The 8,595-nt window shown below is 35.0% G+C and overlaps 1 pseudogene; it reads left to right on the top strand.

Annotated features, from left to right (window-relative positions):
• Positions 1–2,399: 2,399 nt before the first annotated feature.
• LOC115218161 lies at positions 2,400–2,548 on the top strand (annotated as a pseudogene).
• Positions 2,549–8,595: the final 6,047 nt, after the last annotated feature.

Here is an 8,595-nt window from a genome sequence, read left to right as displayed (position 1 = left end):
TTTGAAAATGTATTGCAAACAAAAAGTAAAATCTGTGAAAGACTTCACAATTTAATGACAAAAATCCACCTGTGTATACCAGGTACTTTTCAAAACAAGTGCTCTGTTGTAGAATCCTTAAAAGATTCTGTAAAAAAACGTAGTTATTATAAGCACAAAGTAGAGTGTTAGATTTAGAGAGATGACTTTACAAGCTTGTTAACATATATCTCTTCACATCTTTACTTAATAGACAGTTACGAAACATTTTAACAGTAGCCTGCTACGTTATTTATTTTTTGGCTTTCTTCTTAATTTATTTCACTTTTTCTTGTGATACTTGCCCAAAGAAAACCAAAAAGAAGAAAAGAATATTAGTTCTTAACGACAGAAAGATAAAAAAACCCAACAAAAATAAACAGCAGAGTTTGCTAAAAGCAGACTGTATACAGGTATGTTTGTGTGTGTGAGTGTGTATGTGTGTGTTTGTATGTGTGTATTTCTAAATATGCATATATGTATGCATAGGTGTGTTTGAATATATATATATAAGTCCAAGAAAGTTAGAGGTTGTCAATCCAACCACCAACTAAGTGTTAATATCTATCCATTATACAGCTGGTAGAATACTCAATTATTAATACACAAGTGTTTTTTCATTAAATTGCAATTACACTACTGAATGTAATAAATGGGTGAGAGTAAAAGTTGTTTTAGCCTTAATTTATACAGCAATAAGAAAATAGAGGGGATCAAGAGGTGGTCTTCATCAACTTTTAGACATTATATTATATCTATTTATTTATTTAAAAAAAAAACGATTATAACAATATACATACATGTATAACATATTATGCTTTACATATATATATATAAAATACCAGTAATTATTAAAATATATAACATAGAACATAGAAAGTAAAATATCACATCGAATCTCAGACCAGGCAATGTGTGTGTTTATGAGTGCAACACCTAAGCTCTACGTGGCTCTGACAGAAGGTAATGGTGAAATTCTGCTGACACTTTCACCACAACTTTCTCTCACTCTTTCCTCCTGCATCGTGCAGCTCACTAGTGATGGACTGGTGTCCCATCCAGGTGGGGAACCTTTGCACCAAGGAAACCAGGAGACCTGCCCTTATGAGCCAGGCATGGCTCGAGAAGGAACAAAAAAAAAAATATATATATATATGTAAACAGCAGGTTAATTTATGTTTCCATCTACCAAATCCACTCACAAGGGTTTTGTCAGTACAGGACTGTAGTAGAAAACACTTGCCCAAGGTAGGTGCTGTGCAGTGGGACTGAACCTGAACACTTGTGGTTAGCAAGTGGATTTCTTGACCAGTCAACTTTATCTGTTGCATAGCTGAAACATAAAAGATCTAAAAAAGAATAACATACTCTTTACTCTTTTACTTGTTTCAGTCATTTGACTGTGGCTATGCTGGAACATCGTCTTTAGTCGAGCACATCGACCCCAGGACTTATTCTTTGTAAGCCTAGTACTTATTCTATCAGTCTCTTTTGCTGAACCACTAAGTTAGGGGGATGTAAACACACCAGCATCAGTTGTCAAGCGATGTTGGGGAGATAAACACTGACACACAAACATATACACGCACACATACATATATATATACATATGTGCGACAAGCTTCTTTCAGTTTCCATCTACCAAATTTACTCACAAGGCTTTGGTTGGCCCGAGGCTATAGTAGAAGACACGTGCCCAAGGTGCCACACAGTGAGACTGAACCTGAAACCATGTAGTTCATAAGCCAGCTACTCACCACACAGCCACTCCAACACCTAAATGACTTATTGGCATAACTATGGGTATTAGTTGATGAGACTGGGAAGTCTGTGACTAAATGTGTGAGTGTGTGCGTGGGTGGGCAAGTGTGTGCATGAGTGCATGTGCAGATGTGTGTTTATACTGAATGCGGTATATGATGAATTTTTAATTTGTTGAAATTCTTCTCATAGACAGAAAAAAAAAAGCCAAAATAATCTAGAAATAATTGTTAGCAACTCTGAATGAAAAAGCCAGATAACTTCAAGAAATTTTAAATAATTTCACAGCTGAATAAATATTTGTCTATTGTTTCTAAGCATGTTAATTCAGCTATGAAATTATTTTTTAATAGACTAAACCCAGTTTATCCTTGTCTGAGGAACTGGTACTGAAAAACACCAAAGTAGCAGGTCATTTGATCAGTTTAAATAAATGAATTGACCCCAGAACATATTTGCTTTGTTTTAAAGGCTGGTACTTAATCTATCAGTCTGTTTTGCTGAGCTACTAAGTTACAGTGACATAAGCTCACCATCAACGGTTGTCAAGCAGTGATGGTGGGGGGGGGACAAGCACACACACACACACACACACAAAGACACATCACACAGTCTTTTGGCTATCTGTTCTTATCAGCTTATCTGTAGTATCTGTTCCTATCAGCTTAATATCTGATACGGTCTCTATTTGGGGCCATCAATATTAAACTAATTTTTAGAATGAGGCAAAGTGTTGGGACTTGCTCCGCCTTTGCCACGATCAAGAAATTTTCTATAGGTGCAGGAGTGGCTGTGTGGTAGGTAGCTTGCTTACCAGCTACATGATCCTGGGCTCAGTCCCACTGTGTGGCACCTTGGGCAAGTATCTTCTACTATATATATATATATATATATATATATATACACACATATATATATATATATATATATATATATATATATATATATATACACACATATATATATATATATATATAATATATATATATATATATACACACATATATATATATATATATAATATATATATATATATATTATATATATATATACATACACGATGGGTATCCTTTAGTCTTCATCTACCAAATCAACTCAGAAGGCTTTGGTTGGTTTGAGGCTATAGTACTATAGTAGAAGATACTTGCTCAAGGTGCCACACAATGGGACTGAACCTGGAACCTCGCAGTAGGGAAGCAAACTTCTTAACCACACAACCACACTTGTACCTTATCTAAAGCAGAGGTATTGTTTTCAGTCATGTTTGTTTGTCTGTGGATAAGATATCTCAAGAACCACTGAATGTATTCAAATGAAACTTTCAGGGATGTTTGGCCTCGTGACTGACATGAACCAATTAGATTTTGGAATCGATCTGGTACAGGACAAGGATTCTGTATTATTTTTCCTGTTTTTTTACTTAATTTTTGACAGCGGTTGGGTTCATTTCCAGTATTCTCATTTGTGAGAGCAGTTGAGTTCTCATTTTAAAAATCATCTCCGGCTAATCATTGAGAAGATGTTGGCATTGCTTTGGCGGAGGTTTGTGCTCTCTGTGTGCTCTTGTTTCATTTTAATTTATTTCATCGCATTTTATTGTCTTTATGTATAAGTATCTTTGAAGCTGTTGAAATATATGCCTTGCATTGATTAATTTAGTCCTTTAAGTTGAGGAGATTAATCTGTCTTAGTTAATGAATACAAACCAGAAAATGTAAAACCATGATCTAAAACCGAACTGAGAGAAAGCTTCTCATTTATAACCATTGACTCATTCATAGATGTTTGCGGTTTTCGTTAAAAATTACTAAAACAACTTCTGAGGTATTTGCTTGTGTATTTGAAGAGAAGGCCATATTAGATTAGAAGGTTAATTAACTCTTTGAATTGCCAACTACTGGCTTTCTGGTAATTACAAGATCATCATTGTCGTCATCATCATCGTTGTCGTCATCATCATCATCATCATCATTGTCATTGTTGTCATTATCGTTGTTGTTGTCATCATTATCAGTGTCTTTCTTGTCGTTGTCCTCTTCCTCCTCCCCATCATCATTATCATTCTTGTCGTCACTACCACCACCACCACCAACACCACTACTCTATCGTAATCATCATCATCATCATCATCGTCATTGTCCCTTTTGTCAGTATTGTTATTGTTGTCATCATTATCAGTGTCTTTATTGTCATTGTCGTCACTACCACCACCACCAACACCACTACTCTATCATAATCATCATCATCATCATCATCGTCATCATCATCGTCATCATCACCATCACTATCACGATTATCCTTGTTGTCATCATCACCAGCACCACCATTATCACAACCACCACGACCACCACCACTATTCTTATTGTAATCATCATCATCATCATCAACAACAACACCATATGAACTTGACGTCCTAAAGCTTCTGATTTGATTCTTTATGGCAAATTAATTGCTGTCAGTAACCATTACAAGATTTCCTTTTCTCTTTCTTTAAGTATGGAAATATTTAATAGAATTGATATATATTTATATTGTCTATACTTATGGGTTGTGTTTATGATGTTAGGCGCAGGAGTGGCTGTGTGGTAAGTATCTTGTTTACCAACCACATGGTTCCGGGTTCAGTCCCACTGCGCGGCACCTTGGGCAAATGTCTTCTACTATAGCCTCGGGCCGACCAATGCCTTGTGAGTGGATTTGGTAGACGGAAACTGAAAAGAAGCCCGTCGTATATATATGTATATATATATATATATATATATATATATATATGCGTGTGTGTGTGTGTGTGTTTGTGTGTTTGTTCCTCTAGCATTGCTTGACAACCGATGCTGGTGTGTTTATGTCACCGTTACTTAGCGGTTTGGCAAAAGAGACCGATAGAATAAGTACTGGGCTTACAAAGAATAAGTCCCGGGGTTGAGGTGCTCGACTAAAGGCGGTGCTCCAGCATGGCCGCAGTCAAATGACTGAAACAAGTAAAAGAATAAAAGAAAAGAAAAGAATGCTTATTCATACTGTATGTATATGTGTGTGTATACGTTGTTATGTATTGTTACATATGTGTTTACAAATGTGTTATGTATATTTGTATTGTATACACAATATGTGTGGTGTTCAAATTTTTTAAGTGTTAATATATTTGAATAATTTTATTATTATTATTATTATTATTATTATTATTATTATTATTGAGTGAGAGAGCAGTGTATGCCACCAAGGTGAATACTGGGGTAAAATATACGAAACCCAGTATACCCCTCATGACTACTTGCCTGATAAGGGTACACCAGGCACATCCATCACAACCATATGCGCACGACATGGTGATCTCATATCAAGATAAACAGTGCAAGACCTTGCAGGTGGGACCCACTTAGAATTTTCTCCTTGTCTAGTAGCTTATCTTGCTTAAAAGGTCCCTGAATAAGGGTTAAGGATGTTGAACAAAACACCCATGTTTCCAGAGGTGAATTATCCATAAAGGTGATTGATACTCTCGACTTTTTTCCTGCAGACTCTACATTTGCTGTCTGACTGGGTTTTGTCAATCTTTGCCTTTATCTGCTTTGTTCTAAAGGCCAATAAAGGCAAAGCTATAATTAGCATTTTTGTCTCTTGTTTCAAGTTCCTGTTCATCAATCAGAGATAATAATCTTTATTTCCAACATTCTTGGTTTATTGCATGACTCAGACATGTAGTTCTATTTGTTTGCTCTGTTGTTCTTCCTTTTCTCTTTGAATCTTCTTATTGTTTCAATAATTTTGATTGCTATCTCTAGCAGCCAATAGTATTCTTTCTTTAGTCTGAACAACTTAATTTTTCAGACCCAGTATCACAGTATTAACTGCGTCTTCTGTGTTCAATAATCCTCTACCACCTTACTTTCTTGTTGTTGAGATTGGACTGGCTGCATATCTCCATTCATTCTCTTCTCAATTTCTGTATATTTGTAAACTGAAATCCTAGATTACAGGTTAAAATGATAGTTTTAAATCAAAAGTAGATAATTCTGCAGAATAATTTTTAAGTTACGTTTATATATTTGTTTTGCAAGATTCTTGATGTGAAATTGTGTGTTGAAACAGATATTGTTGTATTTAGGAATGGTCATTTTGCCAGTTTAGCCAATAAAAACACATGCACTATATATTTGGTGTTAATTTTCTTCAGCTTTATTTATTTATACAAAATGGCTGAGGAAAGCAAAGGACCACTGATGAGGCCACAGAAGTGTGATGAAAGAACTCTGTCCGAAATAGGATTAAGATTAATGTAATAAATAAATGACACTGAAGCAAAGTAACACCAAATATATAGTGCATGTATTTTTATTGGCTAAACTGGCAACATGACCATTCCGAAATACAACAATAATTTTTAAGTATTATATGTTAAATAAAATTTCATGTTGGGAAAGTGGGACAAAATTTCTTACTCAATAACAGCAACTGAAACAGAATATGAACCTATGATCTCAGAATTAAAATATATTATTATTTAACTAGTTGACTGGCTGCTCAGTGCATTTCTTGCGATTTGAGCAAATATAACAAGTTTGACATTTATTTAGAAAAATTCTCAGGATTCAAAGAATTCTAAGAATTTAGAATGTCTATTACATATTTCTCTAGATCATGACAAGCAATAGTTTGAGATTCCAGTTCTGCAACGATGCCATTATCGGTAGAATGTACTTGTTGCTACTATATTATTGAATCAGACACTGGTTCATTGGTTTATGGCACAGAGAATCGTTCTCCTTCTCGCACTCACTATAAAGATACTTTGGTTTGGAAATGAAAAGAAGTAAAAAGACATCACTATACTCAATATTGTTGTCTATTATCACTTGAACCATTCCTGTGTTCTCTTTTTCTTTTTTCTCTAATATCAGCATTCAGTTCTTACCTCTTTATCTATAATTGGTTATTATTTTCCTTTTAAAGAGATTTTGGAATCAACTTCTATATATCATGCAACATACTTTCTCTGATTGTAAAAATGCCTTATCTTTTTCTTTGTTTTCTTCGGATTCTTTTATTCTCTGCTGAGAGAAAATTGAAGAGAAGGCAAGATTACTGACTATGCAAGCATTATCTAAGTGAACAGTATGTAGATAACTGTTGTAAAATATAAATGGAATATGATGGTAGTGAAGGTGGCGGCAGTAGTAGTGTTGGTGATGGAGGTGGTGGCCATGGCGGTGTTGGTGGTGATCATTTTTGACTTTCAAATTTAGTCTTGCTATAAATCTCCAAAAAAACAGTCAAACCTATTGCAAACTGATATCCAACTCTGACATTTCAGTTGATGTAATTCTTTTGGCATTTGGTTTAATGAAGGGTCTATATAAGCATTAAAAATTATTTAATCCTTTCATGAACCTCAATGTTTCAAAGGACAAATGTTTTACACCGTTTTTTTTAAAATTTTTAACTTGATGTTGATGAGAAACACATTTCCCATTGGATAGCATACTTATTGTATTACAGATAACCCCACAATTAATGCCTGATATATATATTTTCAACATCATTTGAGCTGTATAAAATCATGTTATATTACAATACACATGATTTTAAAGTTCCAAATCCACAACTAGTGGAAATGTAATCTCCTACATTATTTCCTTATAAACATTCTGTCATGTTCCACCAATACAATTACTTTCACTCTCTCCTTGAATATATCATTGTAAGAATACAGCTATGTATAGATTGTTATATTCTCCTTAAATATATATTTTTGTAGGAAGCTCCTTCAAAGCAGTTAGACACTAAACACAAAATTCCACAAATTGGGTTCATTGCATCAATCCATTTAATTAATGTTAAAAATGCAAAGAGCATCAGAAGGCAAACTGAAAATAATTATGTGATGAAGAAAAAAACTGGTTCTCTGTCCGTTTGGCTGACCAGTGTATCTTATTTCTTTATTGCCCACAAGGGGCTAAACATAGAGGGAACAAACAAGGACAGACAAAGGGATTAAGTCGATTACATCAACCCCAGTGCGTAACTGGTACTTAATTTATCGACCTCAAAAGGATGAAAGCAAAGTCGACCTCGGCGGAATTTGAACTCAGAACGTAATGGCAGACGAAATACCTATTTCTTTACTACCCACAAGGGGCAAAACACAGAGAGGACAAAGAAGGACAGATAAATGGATTAAGTCGATTACATCGACTCCAGTGCGTAACTGGTACTTATTTAATCAACCCTGAAAGGATGAAAGGCAAAGTCGACCTTGGCAGAATTTGAACTCAGAATGTAACGGCAGACAAAATACTGCTAAGCATTTCGCCTGGCATGCTAACATTTCTGCCAGCTTGCCACCCTATCTCACCATAACCGACAGAGTGCTAGATACATTGTCTGACCAGTGTATCTGGCACTCTGTTGTTGGTTATGGTAATAAGTGTTGCAGATGTTTTGATCAACAGAACAGCCTAATCATGAAATTGATGTGCAAGTGGCTGAATACTCCAGAGACATCACACACATGTATCCTTAATGTAGTTCTCAGGGGTATTCAGCGTGACACAGAATGTGACATGGTTGGCCCCCTTTGCATTACAGGTACAACTCATTTTAGCCAGCTGGAGCAATATGAAATAAAGTGTCTTGCTTAAGGACACAATGTGCTGCATATCTCCATTCATTCTCTTCTCAATTTCTGTATATTTGTAAACTGAAATCCTACATGACAGGTTAACATGATAGTTTTAAATCAAAAGTTGATAATTCTGCGGAATAATTTTTAAGTATTACATGTTAAATGAAATTTCATGTTGGGAAGTGGGACAAAAT

Source organism: Octopus sinensis, linkage group LG12 (assembly GCF_006345805.1).
Source record: "Octopus sinensis linkage group LG12, ASM634580v1, whole genome shotgun sequence".
In the NCBI taxonomy this organism is placed as follows: domain Eukaryota; kingdom Metazoa; phylum Mollusca; class Cephalopoda; order Octopoda; family Octopodidae; genus Octopus; species Octopus sinensis.
The sequence above is the reverse complement of the archived record's forward strand: the minus strand, read 5'-3'. Positions and strand labels throughout refer to the sequence as shown.